Here is a 21774-nt window from a genome sequence, read left to right on the forward strand (position 1 = left end):
GTTCAGCCACAAGTGCAACCAGCTCATCAAACAATTTGGAGTGTGGAGCAGCCGGGTAAATGAGGCTTTTTATCATTCCGAACATCGGGGCCCCGCAGGCGGGCAGGAGGATGACATTCTGATGATCTTCCCCCAGGATACCATTAGCCTGGAAGAAGTACCTTCTGCTTTCAGCATCTTCCAGGCCTGCATTAAAGGCTTCTATCTTACCAAACAGCGGCATGTCATAACCTTATGTCCACATATAATTGTCCGGATTGGCTGGATGCATGCATAAACGAGTCTCTTTTTGTTCGCGTTGCCAGTTTAATGACTGAGGAAGCCAGCAATAGAGAAACAAGGATTTATTTTAAACTACGTACAATACTCTCCACAATCACAGTCCCCGTTGGGACAACCAAAAACTCTGGGCCGTACTTGGGCCGGCTTATATGTTTAGTTCTAACGAGCCCCAGCTGGGTGGTATCTGCCCCCACCTGGGAAGCTCATACTCCACGGGTCCCATGGGGAGATCGATAATAGTTTCCTCATGGTCCTCATAGGGGTAATGATACTACCCAAATAAAAAAGGAAACCCCAGAGAGAGAGGAACACCAGGATTATCCACAGACATCAGACATGGTCTGGCAATATACACTGACACAAGAAGGATACCAGGAACAAAACAGCATAACCTCATAAGAAACAAGATACTGCCTCAAGAAGGGAGACAGTCTGTAAGTCCCTGTATAAGACCACTTGGAGGAGGGCTACTTACTCCTCCATCGAGCCTAACCTCCAACCGAAGAAAGGCCCGATCAATGCTGAACCAAAGTACTCAGATCCACGTTCAGGCCCCAAAGCCAACAGGATACTACATCACCAGGGGAACCAAATCTCAAGAAGGAGAGTAGTCCAGAAGCCCTCAAAATAAGACATCTTGCGGGAGGGTCACCTGCTGCCCGGCCCAATGTACTCTCCACTTGACCTGGATAAACTTAGTTACTACTGCCCTAACCTATTCAAATCAAGCTAAAAAAAACTAGGATCAATGAAACACTCAAATTGGGGCCAACAGGCCAAGGATATGCACATTACTCCCACACAATGAACAAAGCAAACTGCCCCCATCTCTGGGTACCCCAGAGATGCCACCCAGGCCCTGCCATCAACGGGATTGCACCCATTTCCCCAACAACAGTACATGTCCACTGTATATTCCATGAGGCAAGTAAACGAGTAACCACTGTAGCTACCTGCACAGTCAAGTAAATATAAAATACCAACCTGAGAAAGGCTAGACGTCCAAGAATTAACTGACCACGCCCAGGTGTGCACAAGTACATAGTTTCCTCTACTCCTACAAGAGGTGCCAGTGACAGAAACAATTAAGGAACCCAGTCTTCTCCAGAATACATGATCTCTTTTTACCTTCATAGTGGACAAGCAAGGATTCCTTAATCCCAAAAGAACAAAAGTATAAAAAAAAGCACAACATCAATAGTTCGAACGGGGGTTTTCCTCACCCACAATGAGGACTTATAAAGCCATACCAATAAACTCCATACCAAAACCACTCACCCACCACCCTGCTGTGGCGCTAGTCATCTTATCTATAAATCGAACAATACCAAAAAATGTACTCCCTCAGTGTGCAAACAAGGATTACAGCAGATAAAAGGAAAAAAACTCAGGCAAATACTGCACCTCAGCTCATCTCATCTCATACAACCATCTCAGCATGATTTTTGCAGTATAACAGGATAACAGGTGACAATTGCCTCTGTGCTCATATATCACACACCCTTGTCAGGATAAAAGGCAATATCACAAAATCATGAATACAATCACAAGGGAACAAAGTTCGTGATTAGTGATGAACTGCACAATAATATAACCATCCATGGAGCTTGGCAAGGCCACAACCATGACAGGATCACCGAGCAACAACAAGGATCCATTCAGAGTTCCACCAAAGCCCTTGAACCTCCGCCATGTCATTGTCCCTAGACCCCAGCAGGTGGTGAAGACCACTCGCGTCTGGCGACCTCCAATCCATCTCAACGAAAACTGAGGACAAGACAACATAAGACTACTGGTCAGATCTTCGACCGGCCCCAGGCCTTGAAGACTGGACACAATGTGCTCCATTGAACTTGAAACACCCGGCCTTCAACTCGAAATTGTGAAAGTATAGCAGCCAGTACTCAATTCCGGCTGGGACTTCATCCTCAGCTCCCCCCAGGAAACAGGGTATACGAATACTCCTTTTCCGTCCCTATTTCCCAAATCGATCAGGATGTTCAACATAGTATGTAGCAGGATCCCAAGGACTAAAGGCGAGTCCCCACCAGGGAAACTGCCCTATCGACTGAAAGGATTCTCTTCTCTGCTTCATCCATTCCCTTTAGGACATCTTGCAGTTCATCTGTGACGGAGAGCTGAGACCATCATCCACAACGTCACTCACAATGGCAGACATCATCTTGATGCCAACGGCATTGCCAAAGCGTAGACCCATTCATCAGCGAAACCGCCACGGTGAACCGGGCCCCTCCCTGGCCATCAACCAACCAAGGAGTTTCTTCTCTCAAATCGGCTCCCCATCGCCAAAATTTAACCAGGATCTTCCAGGAACATAGCACAGATTATACACGCCAGGATCAAATAATTATGGGTTGTGCGTCAGGATTATATAAAAGGATTAAAAGATGAGGAGTGCCTGAGCTCACAAAAATACAGCCGCTCCCATGCTTGCAACACATGACCCCCTCCCTCCCAGTTACCATTTTAATGGTGGTGTTTATGTTCTAAAGCTATCTGGTTACTGAATAGTCCACAGCTAGTCAATTGTCCTGGAAATGAAATGTTGTATCAGTTGCTCTGTATTACCTTGATATACATGTCCCACTGAAACATTATCAGAGTTTTCTATTCCTATTCTTCTCTGCTCCAATTCTCCTGAGGGCATACATCCAATAGAAGGAGGAAAAATATTTTGTTTGATAATATTTTTATGTTGTTTCTTTGCAAGAGGGCTCATCTAATGTTCGATGTACAGTACTATAGAATCTAATAATATAATGTAATTGCATGTGAATGCTAATGAAACAGAACCTTGTTAATTAAATTGAAACATGACCTTTTTTACTCTGACAATTTTGTCTTATCTGCAGACTATAAAAAGAATACTGATCAACAAATAAATGGAGCCCTGGTGACATGTTACGTGAGTGATAATCATGAGGACTCTGGGACCCTCTGACTGTAAGTCTTTTATGTGATAATGAGGTTTGGTGCGGCTGTTACTCTGGTTCGCTAATTGCTTCATACAGCTGGGACTATAAAACCGAGTGCAGTTCTGTTAATGGTAAATGATAGTTAAGTTATTTTTGTTGTCTTAACTGCAGAAATTGCATCTAAATTTTGACCATTTCTAAATGGTAAAAATAGGGAAAAGCTAAGCCTTGCAAAATCAATGTATTGCAGATGTCTGTCATTCAGACTGCCGATTTCACATCTGTATCATCGGCGGACTTCGCCCTTGCCTCAGCTCATCTACTCCCGAAACACTTACAGAGAAACCTTTCTCATACCAACACACCTCTGACTGCCCACCCACGCTGTACCATTTGTAAACTTGAGGTCATCCAAAACGCTGCAGCCCATGTCTTAACCCGCATCAAATCCTATTCACCCATCGCTCAGGGGTTCGCTGACTCATATTGTCTCCCGTAGTCAATGCCATGAATTTAAAATTCTCAACCTTGTTTTCAAATTTCCTCATGGTCTCACACCTTCCTGCCTCTGTAATCTCTGCCAGCCCTACAGCCTCCAAGATCTCTGCACTCTGTCACATCTGACCTCTTGAACATCCGCAATTTCAAATATTCTGCCATTGGCAACTGCACTTTCAGCTGCTGAGGCCTTCAGCTCTGGAATTCCACCCTGCACCCTAGACCAGGGTTTTTCAAAGTGGGGGGTGTAGCCACCTGGGTTGGCCAACTCCCGACGCAAAATGGAGAACAGCAAAGGCTGCAGGGAAATTCAGCCAACACAGGCAGAAACTAGCAGGTGCAAGTTTACTGTGTATTAAACTCTGCAAAAGCCCAGACAGCATTGATACAAGCAGCCATCTGCATAATAATGTAGCAGCCATCTACATACTAATGAGCGATCCCCAGGTACAATCGAAACATTTCGGATAAACAAAGCCACGCCAGACTCCCCGGCGCCAGCAGGAGCCAACACAAAAGAGGTTAACGGACACCTCAAGACCACCCATCGATCAGGGAACCACTCCAGTATTGGAGAAATCAAACCAAGCGATTGGAACGAAGTCCAATCACTTGGAACCAGGTACAGCGTCCGCCCCGAAAGGTGGGAAGCAGTGACCGGTTCAGCTACCGCCGAAATCCAGTAAGTCTTAAGTCAATGCTCGCTACGAGATAGGCGCTCCTAGCTACCAATCCGTACCAACTTCGAATCCCGCAGACTCAGAACCCGAACGAAAGGCCATTTGTTCCCCTGACCTGGTTGATCTGGCCCCGGGGGGTGCCCCCACGGTGGCCTGGCCCGCGATCGGGGCGCACCGATCTGCGGGCGGGCCTGTGCCGTGGGGGCACTCTTTTCCTTCCACCTTCGCCATGGTCTCCACTATGGCGGAGGCGGAAGAGACCCCCTCCACTGTGTATGCGCAGGGATGCAGTGAGTGGCCGCTGACGCTTCCGTGCATGCATCGCACGGCAAAGTCAGTTTCGCGCCAGCTGGCGGGGCACCAAAGGCCTTTCCCGCCAGCTGGCGGGGTGGAAATCCATCCGGCGCGGGCCTAGCCCCTCAAGGTGAGGGCGCGGGCCCTCATTTACTACTGATTTCAACTCCATTTACCCGCTCTCTCTCCATAGCCCTTAATTCCTCGAGAAATCAAGAATTTATCAACTTCTGTCTTAGAGACACTCAACGTCCCGGCCTCCACCGCCCTCTGTGGCAATGAATTCCACAGACGCACCACTCTCTGGCTGAAGAAATTTCTCCTCATCTCTGTTCTAAAGTGACTCCCTTTTATTCTAAGGCTGTGTCCCCAGGTCCTAGTCTCCCCTGCTAATGGAAACAACTTCCCTACGTCCACCCTATCTAAGCCATTCATTATCTTGTAAGTTTCTATTAGATCTCCCCTCAACCTCCTAAACTCCAATGAATATAATCCCAGGATCCTACATGGACACCATGATCTCTCTGCTCATCCACACTACCAAGAATCTTACCATTAGCCCAGTACTCTGTATTCCTGTTACTCCTTCTCACACCTCACACTTTTCTGCATTAAACTCCGCTTGCCACTTCTCAGCCCAGCTCTGCAGTTTATCTATGTCCCTCTGTAACCTGCAACATCCTCCCGCACTGTCCACAACTCCACCGACTTTAGTGTCATCTGCAAATTACTCACCCATCCTTCTACACCCTCCTCCAGGTCATTTATAAAAATAACAAACAGCAGTAGCCCCAAAACAGATCCTTGTGGTACACCACTAGTAACTGAACTCCAGGCTGAACATTTCCCATCAACCACCACCCTCTGTCTTCGTACATCTAGCCAATTTCTGATCCAAACCGCTAAATCACCCTCAATGCCATGCCTCCGTATTTTCTGCAATAGCCTACCATGGGAACCTTATCAAACGCTTTACTGAAATCCATATACACCACATCAACTGCTTTACCCTCATCCACCTGTTTGGTCACCTTCTCAAAGAACTCGATAAGGTTTGTGAGGTACGACCTACCCTTCACAAAACCGTGTTGACGATCCCTAATCAAATTATTCCTTTCTAGATGATTATAAATCTTACCTCTTATAATCCTTTCCAAGACTTTGCCCAGAAGAAAAGTAAAGCTCACTGGTCTATAGTTACCAGGGATGTCTCTACTCCCCTTCTTGAACAAGGGGACAACATTTGCTATCCTCCAGTCTTCTGGCACTATTCCTGTAGACAATGACGACATAAAGATCAAAGCCAAAGGCTCTACAATCGCCTCCCTAGCTTCCCAGAGAATCCTAGGATAAATCCGATCTGGCCCAGGAGACTTATCTATTTTCACACTTTCCAGAATTGCTAACACCTCCTCCTTATGAACCTCAAACCTGTCTTTTTCCTGTGTGAATACTGACGGAAAATATTAATTTAGTGCCTCTCCTATCTCCTTGGACTCCACAACTTCCCAGTACTGTCCTTGACTGGCCCTACTCTTACCCTAGTCATTATTTTATTCCTAACATACCTATAGAAAGCCTTAGGGTTTTCCTTGATCCTACCTGCCAAGGACTTCTCATGTCCCCTCCTGGCTCTTCTTAGCTCTCTCTTTAGGTCCTTCCTGGCTAACTTGTAACTCTCAAGCACCCTAACTGAACCTTCACGTCTCATCTTTACATAAGCCTCCTTCTTCCTCTTGACAAGTGATTCAACTACTTTAATAAACCACGGTTCCCTCGCTTGACCATTTCCTCCCTGCCTGACAGGTACATGCTTATCAAGGACACGCAGTAGCTGTTCCTTGAACAAGCTCCACATTTCCATTGTGCCCATCCCCTGCAGTTTCCTTCCCCATCCTATGCATCCAAAGTCTTGCCTAATCGCACCATAATTGCCTTTCCCCCAGCTATAACTCTTGCCCTGCGGTATATACCTATCCCTTTCCATCGCTAAAGTAATCGTAACCAAATTGTGGTCACTATCACCAAAGTGCTCACCTACCTCCAAATCTAACACCAGGCCTGGTTTATTACCAAGCACCAAATCCAATGTGGCCTCACCTCTTGTTGGCCTATCTACATACTGTGTCAGGAAATCCTCCTGCACACATTGGACAAAAACTGACCTATCTAAAGTACTCGAACTATAGCGTTTCCAGTCAATATTTGGAAAGTTAAGACCCCCACAACAAATCCCCTGTTACTTTCGCTCCTATCCAGAATCATCTTTGCAATCCTTTCCTCTCCATCTCTGGAACTTTTCGGAGGCCTATAGAAAACTCCCAACAGGGTGACCTCTCCTTTCCTGTTTCTAACCTCAGCCCATATTACCTCAGTAGAAGAGTCCTCATCAGACCTCCTTTCTGCCACCTTAATACTGTCCTTAATTAACAATGCCACACCTCCCCCTCTTTTACCACCTCCCCTGAGCTTACTGAAAACATCTTAAACCCCGGAACTTGTAACAACCATTCCTATCCCTGCTCTATCCATGTCTCCGAAATGGCCACATCGAAGTCCCAGGTACCAACCCATGCTGCAAGTTCACCCACCTTATTCCGGATGCAGAAGTGTAGACACACTTCAAACCACCTTCCTGCCTGCCGGTACACTCCTGCGACCTTTTGGCGATCTCTGGAGTTTTCTTTTATCTGCTCGTTTGAGAGTCAGTTTTCTTTTCTTCATTTTGATGTGCTGTTTTTTTTTGTCAGTTTCACTTGGAGATCCAGCGTTCTCGAGGTCCAAGGGGCTGTTATCTTTAAAATGTTCAAACTTTTTTTAAAAAATGGTTGAGAACTTCTCTGCTTGAATTAAGTTAGCAAGAAATCTTACAACACCAGGTAAAAGTCCAACAGGTTTGTTTCAAATCACTAGCTTTCGGAGCACTGCTCCTTCCTCTATTCACCTGAGGAAGGAGCAGCGCTCCGAAAGCTAGTGACATCAAAACAAACCTGTTGGACTTTAACCTGGTGTTGTAAGACTTCTTACTGTGCTCACCCCAGTCCAACGCCGGCATCTCAACATCATGAATTAAGTTAATCAGTGCAGTGATTGCTGCCACGTAACCCCCACTCATTTTGTGATGTACGAACTGGCTGGTTTCCTCCCTGTGCATAGTTCTTCCTGACATATCTCAACTAGGCCAATGCTGTAATGGCCTGTTATGATAGTTGCAGAATGTGATCCTTTAAAATGTTTCCTTGCTAAGAATGCAACTTTAGTCATGGCGTATAAATTATGTAGGAACATTGTTGTTCCCCAAGTTTTCAATAAAAGCAAAATTCCACCATCCCAAATAAATCGTTCAGTTCAATTCATTTCTCAATGTCGAATAATTAAATGTGGGCCTGAGTTTACCTTGGGTGGATTTGGGAGGGTAAATGGATCATTAAGAGGTGCTTTTAATCCTGCTTACCCAGCAGGTCAAATGCAGGTGGGTGGTCAATATAGGTGCTGTGTATCTGCCGTTCCATTCCCACCAACTATCAATATATTGGTGCAGCTTTCACAGTTGGTTAAAATGCAGGCAGGTGCCTTATTGTCATGCCCTTGTAAAGGCATATCTTACTCATAACATTTAAAATATAAACTTTATTCAATGTAGAATCTTCTGAACTGACTTTTTCTTTAAAAAGAGGCGAATATGCTGTAAAGATGGTCACCAAAGGTTAGATCAAGAACTGACTTAGTATTAAATTGGGACAAAAGGCTCACTCAAGACAAAAAGGTGCTAATTACACCCATCCTGAAAGATCATCAAAAGGCATTCCTGAATTGAATGGGTCTTTTGACAAGATGAGAAAATAATTGTTTCAATCAATCCAGATGAATGGCTTAGCACTGTGGTAAACCACTGTTACACCTTTATTAGGTGATGTAAGGTAGGACCTGTACTACAGGTTCACCGGTAGTCCCTGCCTGCTGGCTGTGCCCAGTAGGCGGATTATAAATATGCGTGTCCTCCACTCAGCAGCCATTTCACCAGCTGCCGTTGGAGGCCACACATCTTAGAGCAATAAAGCCTCAGTTGTATCCAACTCTAGTCTTTGTTCAATTGATCGTGCATCAAGTACAATAAAGCAGGACGTGGCTTATCAATTTAAGAACATCACCATATTTGGTAAATAAACCATAATTGTGAGGAGCCACATGGTAGGATAATGGGCCGAAATTCTCTGACCTCGATCCGGGTCGGAGAATCCCCGGGGAACGCGGGAATTGCGACCTGACGCCCCGACGCCGGCTTACCTATTCTCCGGTGCTGATTCTCGGGCACCCGCGGGATCACCGCCGCCCCCCCCCCCGGCAATTCTCCGGGCCCCGACGGGCCGAGTGGCCGCCAAGTTCGGCCGAGTCCCGCCAGCGTGGATTACTTAGGCCCCGCATAGCGGGACCTGGAAGGTGTGTCTGTGGGGGCAGTCCTGGAGGGGGCCGGGGGATCCGACCCTGGGGGAGGGCCTCCACGGTGCCCTGGCCTGCGATCGGGTCCTACCAATCGGCCGGCAGGCTGGTTCTGTGGGGGCCTACGGGTCGGCGTGGAGACAGGAACCCATGCGCATGTGCGGAATCACCCCGGCCGTAACATGCATGCGCAAACTCGCGCCGGCAATTCCGCGCCGGCTGGAGCTGCGGGGACCACTCCGGCGCCGACCTAGCCCCCTAGGAAGGGGAATATTCCTCATTATCGGGGACCGTTGACGCCGGAGTGATTGGCGCCGCTTTTCACACCAGCGTCAAACTTGACCGCGGGATTGGAGAATCCCGGCCATCATGTTTGATTCTTTTCATCTTTAAATGCTGTCCGCAGAAAGAGAGAAGGCAGTAACATTTATGCCTGAGTAAGATCTGCAAACGACAATGCTGTAAGGTCTCCAAGCATTGTCTATTTCACGTGTCCCTCAAAAGAGCAAACTGACCTCCTGGTAACGAGAACACAAGAAGCTGACTTCCTGACCTGTAGAAAGTCCGACAAACAATTTCAGCACATGACTTTGGCTGTTGAACCCACATAGAGTGCACTTCAAGAGCATAGATGGCCTTCCAATTCGGCCGGCGACGTACCTTCTCCAAAACAAGATAGCCACGTGAATGACAAACTACTCCGTTTTTTTATACTGTATAAAAGTGCACTAGTCTCCCCAACTTTATGTGTTGAATGTGTTTACATGTGTGACTGTGTGAATGGATGCCATAGTGTCAGAATTCAGGGTGGATGCTTAAATAAACAATCATCTTTATTTAAGCCAGCAAAACGCTTGCTGCTGGTTATTCAAATCATTCACAACCTTGGAGTTAAAAGCCACACACACATCTTCCTTTCACAAATCACCGTGCTTCCCTAAGCCACTCAGTTCAAGGGTAATTATGGCTGGCCATCAAATGCTGGCCTTGCCAGTGACACCCACTTCCTCTTGCCATCCAGAATGCTGTGTAGGTCAAACAAAAAACAGCCAGTGGCACAGGGGGTGGGGCGCGACAGAAGTGCCACTTGGTCTTGCTAGCACTACAATGGGTGATGCGATGCAAGTGAATTTCTAGCCCATAATTTTAGCAAATATTTTTTTCTTTTTTTAAATTGAGAGTACCCAATTCATTTTTTCCAATTAAGGGGCAATTTAGCGTGCCCAATCCACCTACCTTGCACATCTTTTGGGTTGTGGGGGCGAAATCCACACAAACACGGGGAGAATGTGCAAATTCCACACGGACAGTGACCCAGAGCCAGGATCGAACCTGGGACCTTGGCGCCGTGAGACAGCAGTGCTAACCACCATGCCACCGTGTTGTCTGATGTTTCCATTTTATGTGCACAATTGCACATAGATGATCATTCGGATTACAAGGCTGAATCTTGCACTGCCATGCCACTTGACTAATTTCATCAAAACTCTGTTTTTATTTCACCCTTTCGCGGTCCAGACATTCAAAAACTTCTTGTAAAATAACAGCTATCACATTCAGATCCAGTGGCCCTAAATAAATCCTTTGTGTTGTTGTTTGAAGTGACTTTATTTGTTTACTTCACAAGCTAATCCAAGGTCTGAGGCAGATGTCAAGCTCTTCAAATCCATAACAACTTGGCTGGGTATCAATTCCAGTACGATGACATAGAACTGACTTTGCATGGAAGAGGTCCAATGCTCTTCAGATTGAATTCAGACACCAGTTGGGTAATGCTGGCACCAAATCAGAATGGTATCTAATCCACGGAAGTTCGAGTTAAAGTTCAGACTCGGCATTTGAGAGGCATTGCCTTCTACTTTTTTTAACTTCAAATTTTGACATAGTTAATAAATCAAATGGCAATAGTTGTTACCCATGTTTGTTTGCACAAGTGAAGTCATTTATAAAAATGTTTCAGAATAGTTTTACTTATAACTAAGGATATTGGTCAGCAACATATTAAGTACCAGGGATCAGACAGACATATTTCTACCAGAAGACACACACTCATTTCCTATCTAGATAAGTATAGCCACTACAAGAGGGCCGAGTATCTCTCTATCCAACAGACAGTCCAAGATTAAAAAGAAAGAAAATGTATTTTTAGGACAGTGTCTATTTTTGTCTCTGTAACGCCCAACAACAGGAAACAGTTGCTTAGCTAATATCCATTGGGTAACTACAGAAACATGATGGCATAAACAAGAATAAAACAGAAAATAAATATTATGATAAAGTACGACAATAGACCTGTCCAACCTTTTTGTTCTGGGGAGGTGGGAGGGTGCTCATTTGCTTATTTTTCTCACTCAATAGGCCCAAAAGAAAATTTGAGGAAGATAAGGAGTGAGATTCTCCATGGGCCGACGCCAAAATCATGAAAGGCGATTGGGCGGAGAATCGGTCGTGAAGCCAAAATCGGCGCACGTCAATTTTCAGTGCATCCCGTGCCTTGACAGGCAGCAATGCATTCTACGCCACGCATGCAGTTTCCATATCATTAGCGGGTCTGACCAGGATTCTCCAGAGCCTACGCGATGCTCTGCCACCACCCGGGGGGAATTACCGATGGCGAGTGTCAGCTGTGCTTTTAAAAATTGTGAAACAGTGGCTGATGAGGGAGAGGAGGTAGGACATGCGGAGGCTGCCAGTCCTGCGACTGCACTGAGGCTGTATGAGCTGGAGCTGCTCAAGGAGGAGGATGCTGCAGCAGCGGTGCCTAGCCCAGAGGAACAGGTGGTAGCCAGTGAGGATGGAGATCCAACCGCTAAACAGGCCGAGGAGAAGGATGCGCAACGGAGGGGTCGTATGAGGCCTCGCGTATACTGGCAGTGCCTGTCATTCAAGGACCTGCTGGACCGGGCATTCCATCTAACACTCCGCCTGAGCAAGGGAACAGTGCAACATATCTGCCAGATCATGGTGCACCTGGCACCGCTGGGGTATGGGGAGGTCACCCACCCCAAGTGGCCATCAAGGTGATGATCGGCCAGAACCTTTACGCAATGGGATCCTTCCAGGCGCTGAGTGGGGACCTGTCCAGGATCTCATAGGGCTCGGTTCACAGGTGCATCTGCACCGTCACGGAGGCCCTATGTGCCCAGTGTCTACAATACATCAAATTCAATGTGGACCGAGCCACCAGGATGCCCAGGCAACGGGGTTCGCCATCATCGCCGAGATTCCCTGGGTCCAGGGGGTGATCAACGCGATGCATGTCCCCCTAATAGCATCAGCCATGACAGGCTGATCTTCACAAACTGAACAGGGTTCCACTCAATGAACGTGCAGCTGCTATGTGACCATGAGCTGCAGATCATGCATGTCTTCGCCCGATACCCGGGCAGTGTGCACAACACCTTCATCCTGGCACACTGGACAGGTCCTGACCTCTTCGAGGCCCCCCTACCCCCCCTCCCCCCCCCCCCAAGGTGAGAGGTTGGCTCCTGGGTGACAGGGGTTATCCGCTGCGGTCGTGGCTGATGAAGCCTATCCGGAGGCCTATCCCCACCAACGCTCCTGCAGGGGCAGTGCCGAAACAGCACAGCGCCTCAGATTCCCCTTCTTGTCCCTGCCGCATCTGGTGGGCATCGGGCAGATTAGGGAAGCACCACGCCACCTGGGCCACCTGAGCGGCAGCCGCAACCATCCAGGCCCAGTCGCCCCAGAAAATGGCCCCCAAAGCCTATATGCTCACTAGCCAGCCTATCAGTTGCAAACAGGGGAGAGAACCACCCTCTGATTGGAGGAGCGGCTCCAAGCAGATTCTTGCATTGAAACTCAGCTGGTCGACAGGAATTTAGAAAACCTCCTCTAGGGCAACCTAGAGGGGCTTCGCAGGCCATTGGCCATCCCTTGAGCAAGCCTGTACTGGATGATATTCTGTAACGTTGCAAATACTGTGTCAGAAGTCGCATTGTTTTTTAGGCAGAGGTGTCGTGTGTATTCCAGCACAGCCTCCACCTGAGGTCCCCAACATCACATATGCCAGTTTTCAGCCAATTTGATTCCCTCCACATTATATCAAAAATGGCTAAAGGCACTGGATGCAGCAAAGGCTATTGGTCCTGACATTCCAGCAGTAGTACGGAAGGCTTGTGCCCCAGAACTTGCCATGTCCTTAGCCAAACATTTCCAGTGCAGCTACAACACCGGCATCCACCTAACAATGTGGAAAATTGCTCAGCTGTGTCTTGTCCACAAAATCTAAGACAAATCCAATCAGGTCAACTACTGCCTGATCAGTCTACCCTCGATCATCAGGAAGGTATCATTGGTCGTGATGCTCAATTTGGATTCTGCCACGACCATTTGGCTCCTGACTGCATTTCAGAGAACAAAAGGGCTGAACTAAAGAGGTGAGTAAGAGTGACTGATCTTGCCCCAGCGACAGTGAAGGAACGGTGATATATTTCCAGGTCAGGGTGGTGAGTGACTTGGAAGAGAACCTCCAGGTGGTGGGGTTCCCAGGTATCTGCTGCTATTGTCCTTCTAAACGGTGGTGATTTGTGGTTTAGAAGGTACTGCCTAAGGAACCTTGGTGAGTTACTGCCATGCATCTTGTAGTTGGTACACACAGATGTTACTGCTCATTGGTGGTGGAGGGATTGAATGTTTGTGGAAGGGGTAGCAATCAAGCAGGCTGCTTTGTCCTGGATGGTGTTGATCTTCTTGAGTGTTGCACTCATCCAGGCAAGTGGGGAGTATTCCCTCACTGAATTGTGTCTTGTAGGTGGTGGACAGGCTTTGGGGGGTTCAGGAGGTGAGTTACTCGCCCTAGGATTCCTAATCTTTGGCCTTCCCTGGCAGCCACTGTATTAATGATTAGTCACTGGGTGCAGCATGGTAGCACAGTGGTTAGCACTGTGACTTCACAGTGCCAGGGTTGCAGGTTCGATTCCCGGCTTGGGTCACTGTCTGGGCGGAGCTCCTCCCCGTGTCTGCGTGGTTTCGTTCGGGTGCTCTGGTTTCCTCCCACAAGTCCCGAAAGACATGCTGTTAGGTAATTTGGACATTCTGAATTCTCCCTCAGTGTACCCGAACAGGCGCCGGAATGTGGCGAGTAGTTAGTTCACAGTAACTTCATTGCAGTGTTAATGTATGCCTACTTGTGACAATAAAGATTATTATTATTATTAATGTGGCTAGTCAAGTTCAGTTTCTGATCAATGGCAACCCCAAGGATGTTGATTGTGGGGGATTCAGCGATGGTAATACCATTGAATGTCAAGGACGATGGTTAGATTCTCTCCTGTTGGAGAAGATGCACTGACATCCACTGCTGCTGAGCCTATCGTCCATCAGGACACTCAGCAGTATAATCCTGTTGGTGGCCACATAATGCCTGTCAAGGTTTACCAAGCGTAACAAGCAATCCTGGCAATAAAGGAAAATCTTCTATATGCATAACTCCCAGAGTTGATATGTGCAATATCTCTACAACTAAAGCTCCAGGGTGATATTGTCCTCAAGTAGCAGTGGTGGAACCATGCCATTTGCTCCTGTATGAACTCCATGTTTGTCAAGAACCTGGCATCAGCTGTATAGGGCTCAGATATTCCAAGGTGCAGTTCCATCTATGGCAGGCACTGTGTCCCCTCCATTAACATAGCCTCAGCAACCTCTGCTCTCACCCCTGAAATTGAGTGCCATTAAAGGACAATGCAATTGCTAAAGGCTTTCTTTCTTCACCGAGATGTAGTTTCTACTGTCATCTAAGCGCATCATCCCTGATGTAGTGACTGCTCCGCCTTCAGTTTATCTTTAGCTGTGACTCATTCTCTCCATCCTTTCTCCCATCTGCAGCATGCTACACCCACCACCTGCGGAATAGAGGAATGAACGCAGAGGAGGTGGCTAAGGATCAAAACCATGTAAACAATTACATCACAGCGACGATAATAGACCTTAATGGGAAGAAGAGGACAACAGGCTCCAAAGATTCAGCCGAGGATGTAGAGGCACGCAGGAATGGTGTTGTGCTGTACCGATATGCCTGAATGCATTTTTCGATGCTCCATGTTTATATTGTTATTTATTTGCCTTGTTCCATTAATAAAGATAGCGTTTCAAAACTAAAGCACCTCTCTGTCTCAATGTGTTTCAGTCCTCAGCAACTGCAGCCACAGAACCAGGACACTCCCACCTTCTAGTGAGGTCCCACCTCACAGATAATACTGACATTCTAATATTAAAATCTAACTGAACATAAACAATTTAGCACAAAATAAATAAATAAATAAATAATAATAATGAAGTTAAAAACAGCTAAAAATAAAACAGTTATAACAGAATAATAAAGTAGTGAGAACAGTAGTGATTGAAGCTGGCAGTGCCTACAATCCCTGCTTACATAACTGGGTGCAAACCACACACGACCAGTTTAATGCCTTTAAGGGCTCCAATACCAGCTGAAAGTTTTGTTCAATCTTTGAAACATTTTATCAAAGTGTTGAAGGATCAGGGGACATTGGCAAGCAGAGTGAACAAATTCTTAATGTCTCACATGAACACTGCACACGTAACAACAGAGTTAAACCAGTAATGTTGCTGTGCAAAAAGAAACTGTGAACACAGTTTGATTTGTTGATGCTACCTGATACTTCAGAGATTGTCAAATGAAAACAAGCAGAAATTGCTAGGAGGGAGTAAATCTCTAAAAAGTGAGTATTCAACCAGGGAGAGCGAGCGCTCGTCAGAAGGTACACCACCAACAAGAAATTGGTACCTGCTGTGATCCTAGCAAAGACAGGTCCAATTTCATACACCGTACAGGTGGATGATGAAAGAGTTTGGCATGGCCATGCTACTAGCTTCACAATGTGAAATTACCAAGACTTCTCCAGAGGTTCTACCTTTGGGAATTCTAAACAGCGATACTTCAGAAAAGAGACCAGACACAGAGACAAGTTTCTGAAGACTTTCCAATACCTATAGTGACAGATACTGGAGTACTTTTCAAGGAAGTACTGAAGGGAATGAAGACACTTCCAAGGTCTCGAGTAGCCAGGTTCCAGAATGCCAAATTGAACCTAAACGGTATGTACATCCACCTGAGAGGCTGTGTTATTGAACTGTATATATGTGTATAAAGAAAATGCGTAAGTGGATCTGTTTTATAAATATTAAATCTCTGTCACTGTACTAATGAAGTAAAGGGGAAGAGATGTTATGTATCAGACAATACACATCCCTGCTGGTAAAGTGTCACGTGATGTGTAGTGATGTCAGCAGTGAGTGTTTTGCGTGGGCTTTGCAATTCTCCGTCTTATGTTGTATAAGCAACATAATAAACCTCTTAATAAACCTCTCATCATTTTGAAAGAATCCAGAGTGTGAGCACCCCCATACCTTTTCTCTTTGTGGCTAACAAAGAAAAAACCACAAATATTGATAATTTTTTACCTTGATCAGAACAAAATAAATGCAAAAGCAAATTCTGGAGAAGAAACATGGCTACATAAATAGGCACAGGCAGAAATAACTGGAATTGCCTTAAACCAACTTTCCATCTAATTAGCCCAACATTGAACAATATTGGCAAACCAATATAGGTCTAAAATGGACAGGAAATAGAGTTGTGGTTAACAGCTGATTTTCACATTGGAGGAAAGATTATGATGGGGTTCTCCAGGGATTGTGTTGGGACCCCTGCTCTTACCCTGGGCTTTGGTATGTAGAGGGAACAATTTCACAATTTGCAAATGATACAACTTGGAAATATTATGAACTTTGAGGAGGATAGTATTAACTGGACGGGTGGTAGGTGAAAATTAATGCAGGGCAGTTCATAGAGTTCATAGAATTTACAGTGCAGAAGGAGGCCATTTGGCCCATCGAGTCTGCACCGGCTCTTGGAAAGAGCACCCTACCCAAGGTCCGCACCTCCACCCTATCCCCGTAGCCCAGTACCCCACCCAACACTAAGGGCAATTTTGGACACTAAGGGCAATTTAGCATGGCCAATCCACCTTACCTGCACATCTTTGGACTGTGGGAGGAATCCGGAGCACCCGGAGGAAACCCACGCACACACGGGGAGGATGTGCAGACTCCGCACAGACAGTGACACAAGCCGGAATCGAACCTGGAACCCTGGAGCTGTGAAGCAATTGTGCTATCCACAATGCTACCGTGCTGCCCGCGAAATTGATTCATTTTGGTAGGAAGAATGGAAGGCGTACAATTCTGGAGTGGGTGCAGGAGTAGGGGTAGATAGGGGTGTATGAGTATTGAAGGTGGCAAGATAGGTTGAGAGATAAGTTAAAAATGTATACAGGATCCACGCTTTATAAAGAGCGACATGAAGTGCAAAAGCAAGGGTAAATCTGCATGAAACACTGGTTCTCCCTTAACAGGGGCATTGTGTCACGTTCTGGGCACTGGCCTTTAGGAAGGCTTTCCAGAGGGCGCAGAAAACGTTCATGAGAATGGTTCCCGGAATAGAGGTGTCCAAAAGCAGGAGAGGGCTGGTCAGAGTAAAGAAGGAGAAGCTGTTCCCATTGGTGGAAGGATCAAGAACCAAGGGATTCCAATTTAAGGTGATTGGCAAAAGAAGCAATGGCGAAATGAGGAAAACCTTTTTTATGCAGTGAGTTGTTAGTAATCTGGAATGTACTGCCTGAGAGTGTGGTAGGGGCAGGTTCAAATTGTAGCTTTCCAAGGAGGGTTAGATCATTATCTGAAGTGTAAAAGTTTGCATGGCTACAAGGAAATGGTGGGGAGTGGCATTAGGCTAATTGTTCTTGAAGCGAATCAGCACATTCATGAAATGGCCTCCTTCTGTGCTGTAACCATTCTATGGTGTTTTTATATGGCTGGACGTCTTGTGGTGCAGCAGCAGTGTCCCTTCCTCAAGATCAGAATCTATGGCTGGGATTCTCCGACCCTGCGCCGGGCCGGAGAATCCCTGTGGGGGGGGGGGGGGGGGGGGGGGGGCGTGAATCCCGCCCCGACGCCGGCTTCCCTATTCTCCGGCACCGTTTTTCGGGCGGCAGCGAGATTCTCCATGGACAGTGGCCCCCCCCGGCGATTCTCCGGGCCCCAATGCCGAGTGGCCGACAAGTTTTGCCCAGTCCCGCCGGCGTGAATTACTCACCTCACACACGGAGGGACCGTTTACTCTCTAAGTATCGTTATTGAGGTAAGTGTTCGGGGGCCATCCTTGGGGGGGGGAGGATCCGACCCGGGGGGGTCCTCCACGGTGGTCTGGCCCACGATCGGGGCCTACCGATCGGCGAGCGGGCTGGTTCCGTGGCGGGCCTTCTTTCCTCCGCGCTGGGCCCGTGTCGGGCTCCGCCATATTGCCTGGGGGCCGGTGCGAAGACGGGAACCCCCTCGCATGCGCGGAAATATGCCTCCTGTTCCGCACATGCGCGAACTCGCGCTGGCCCTTCGGCGCCGGCAGGAGCTGCGGGAACCACTCAGGCATCAACCTAGCCCCCTAGAAAGTAGAGAATTCCTCACTTTTGGGGGCCATTGATGCCGGAGCGGTTGGCGCCAGTTTTCACACCGGCGTGGGGACATAGCCCCATTATTCGAGAATCCCGCACCATGTGTTCAGGTCCCACTTTAGGACTTGATGGTCACGAAGGTGAGTTAATAACGTGGCCGAGCAGGTTGATAATCAGCCTGTAAATTCTTCCAACACTCCTGATGGCAGGTGATAAGAGCAGGAGAGTTTCCTGGTCAGCAACACTGCAAAAGCAATGGCAAATCATGGCAGGGCTTTGCCAAGCGTAATCATGGACCATAATGGAAGTCCATGGTCAACAATGCCCCCTCAGGGCATGGTACCTGAAGGTGGAGGATGATGTGGCTAAAGAGTGCTTCGATCTGGATACTATAAGACTTTCACAATCTCACATGAGGAGGAGTATCGGAGACATTTATAAAAATGAACAATGGCATCGGCAGCCGCTATTGCTTCTAACTTAAATAGAAAATAGACAGCAAAGCTCCTGCTGTGTGATGGTTACACCATGTAGCATGTATAATGTGAACTGAAATAATCAAAATGTTGCTGATCCAAATCAGATTTCATTTCCTTTGTTAGTTAGGTTAATAATAACTGATGGGTTATGCATGGTAGATTTTCATAATCTTTCCACCTTTAACACCTGTAAAGAAACTGAAGAAGCAGTGCATGACATTTTGAGCAATGATCCCTTTAACCCCAGTTTAATTTGCACACACTGAATGAGATGAATAGAGCGTGAAGAGGGTCATATCTCAAAAATGACATGCAAGTTAAAGACGGAATGTATTGTGTGTGGAGGTAGCCAGTTTTAGATTAAATCAAAGGATTCCCAAATAGATGAGAGGTCATAAGAGGCAAATAGTGATAGATTATCATAGAATTTACAGTGCAGAAGGAGACCATTCGGCCCGTCGAGTCTGCACCGGCTGTTGGAAAGAGCACCCTACCCAAGGTCAACACTTCCGCCCTATCCCCATAACCCAGCAACCCCACCCAACACTAAGGGCAATTTTGGACAATAAGGGCAATTTATCATGGCCAATCCACCCAACCTGCACATCTTTGGACTGTGGGAGGAAACCGGAGCACCCGGAGGAAACCCACGCACACACGGGGAGGATGTGCAGACTCCGCACAGACAGTGACCCAAGCCGGAATCGAACCTGGGACCCCAATAAGATCCCTCATCAAAACCCCAAAAAGACGCCCATCAGACCCCCAACAGAGACTCCCAGCAGAGACCACCCCAGCACCCCCCATCAGCCCCCTCATCAGTGACCCCCATCTGCCCCTGCCTGAAAGCTGAAGAGCAGTGAAGAAAGTAGTTTGAAAAATTGCTGCATTTTCACTTACCCTTTCCTAACATCTGCTGCTTCAGACAGAAGTGTTCAAAGCAGTAGCTGTTGCAGATGTCAGAGGCTTCCTCAAAAGCCCAGTACACTTCAAAGTCTTGAAAACTGACAACCTTTGAAATGCAGATCTTCCATTCAATTTTACACAGCAATACATTGCATTAACCAGTGATTGACAGTTTTATTCCTCCAAAAACACACTTGATTGCATCTCCATTACTCTGCTTTTATGCTAACCACAATGTTCAGAAACACTCTTGCCACCTTGACAGCCCTTCACTACATCAAAGGCAGCTAAGTGCTTCCTGCTGTGAAAAAGAGGAAGTCAGAGCACTTATGCTTTTGATGTGTTGAGGGACTGTCAATCGTAGCAAGACTGTTTATAAACATTGTGGCCATTTTGAGCAGGTGGCCGATACCAGGACTTCGACAGAATTCAGCAAGCTCCCCCCATGCATAAAATTGCATGGAAAAGGAGAGAGGATCGCTCCTGGACACTTTGAAGTGTACTCGGCTTTTGAGGAAGCCCCTGACACTGCCAGTGGAGACCAGGAGTAATCTACTCCAGCAGGAGCACTATAGTCTCCAGAGTGGAGAATTCAACCCATTGGTTCACACCAATGATTTAACTGGCAGGATTTTTTAACCTCAGTTGTACCAACTAGTTAGTGGGAGGCCTCTTTTGGAGGATTTTTTAAAAACTCATTTCTGGGATGTGGGTCGTCGGTGGTTAGGCCAGCATTTATTGACATTCCCTAGTTGTCCTTCAGAAGGTGGTGGTGAGTTGCCTTCTTGAACCACTGCAGTCCTTGAGATGTAGGTACACCCACTGTGCTGTTAGGGAGGGAGTTACAGGATGCTGCCCCAGTGAAGGAATGGCAATATATTTCCAAGTCAGGATGGTGAGTAAAGTGGAGGGGAACCTCGGGTGGTGGGGTTCCCAGATATCTTGCTGCTCTTGTCCTTCTAAACGGTAATGGTTGTGGGTTTGAAAGGTGGTGAATTACTGCAGTGCATTTTGTAGATGATACAAAGGGCTTCCACTGCTTGTTGGTGGTGGAGGGTTTGAACCTTTGTGGAAGGGGGAGCAATCAAGCGGGCTGCTTTGTCCTGGATTTTGTCGTGCTTCTTGAGTGTTGTTGGAGCTGCACCCATCCAGGCAAGTGGAGAGTATTCAATTACACTCCTGACTTGTGCCTTGTAGATGGTGGCCAGGCTTCGGGGGGTCAGCAGGTGAGTTACTCGCCGTAGAATTCCTAGCCTTTGACCTGTCCTGGTAGCCACAGTATTAATATGGCTTGTCCAGTTCAGTTTCTGATCAATGTTAACTCCCAGGATGTTGATAGTGGCTAAGTAGTTTGCTACAATGGGAATTAATGTCAATGGATGAGTCAGCACATGTTAATTTTGGATATCACTTAATATTCATTTACACATCAGAATTAATAGAGACCTTGTAGGAAGAAATAGTGCAGGGGAAGTCATAAAAATAGGGTGATTATTGCTAAAATATGAGAACAAACTTGCTCTTTTGTAAAATATGGCCAAACATCTTATTATCTTTGTTTTGATGAGTAATTTTTTTCATGTAAAACTGATAGTTGAGTTTAAGACAACGTACAATGCTGGATGAGCACTTCCAAGATGTTAACACGAAATATTAACGTCTCATAAATCAATTTCTTGGCATCTATCTCCAATCAGAATTAAACTTTATCTTAATTTAATTCCAAGTACGAACCTGAAATCACAATTTTGATTTGTAGCTCAAG

The 21774-nt window shown here is 46.7% G+C and overlaps 1 long non-coding RNA gene across 1 annotated transcript in view; it reads left to right on the plus strand.

Annotated features, from left to right (window-relative positions):
- LOC140389306 (uncharacterized) overlaps window positions 1–15309 on the plus strand; it is a 135323-nt gene extending 120014 nt beyond the window's left edge. Inside the window, exons 4-5 of the long non-coding RNA XR_011934334.1 lie at window positions 3156–3246; window positions 14978–15309. This is a non-coding gene — a long non-coding RNA (uncharacterized lncRNA). The remainder of the gene's footprint in view (window positions 1–3155; window positions 3247–14977) is intronic.
- Window positions 15310–21774: the final 6465 nt, after the last annotated feature.

Source organism: Scyliorhinus torazame, chromosome 14 (genome assembly GCF_047496885.1).
Source record: "Scyliorhinus torazame isolate Kashiwa2021f chromosome 14, sScyTor2.1, whole genome shotgun sequence".
Lineage (NCBI taxonomy): Eukaryota > Metazoa > Chordata > Chondrichthyes > Carcharhiniformes > Scyliorhinidae > Scyliorhinus > Scyliorhinus torazame.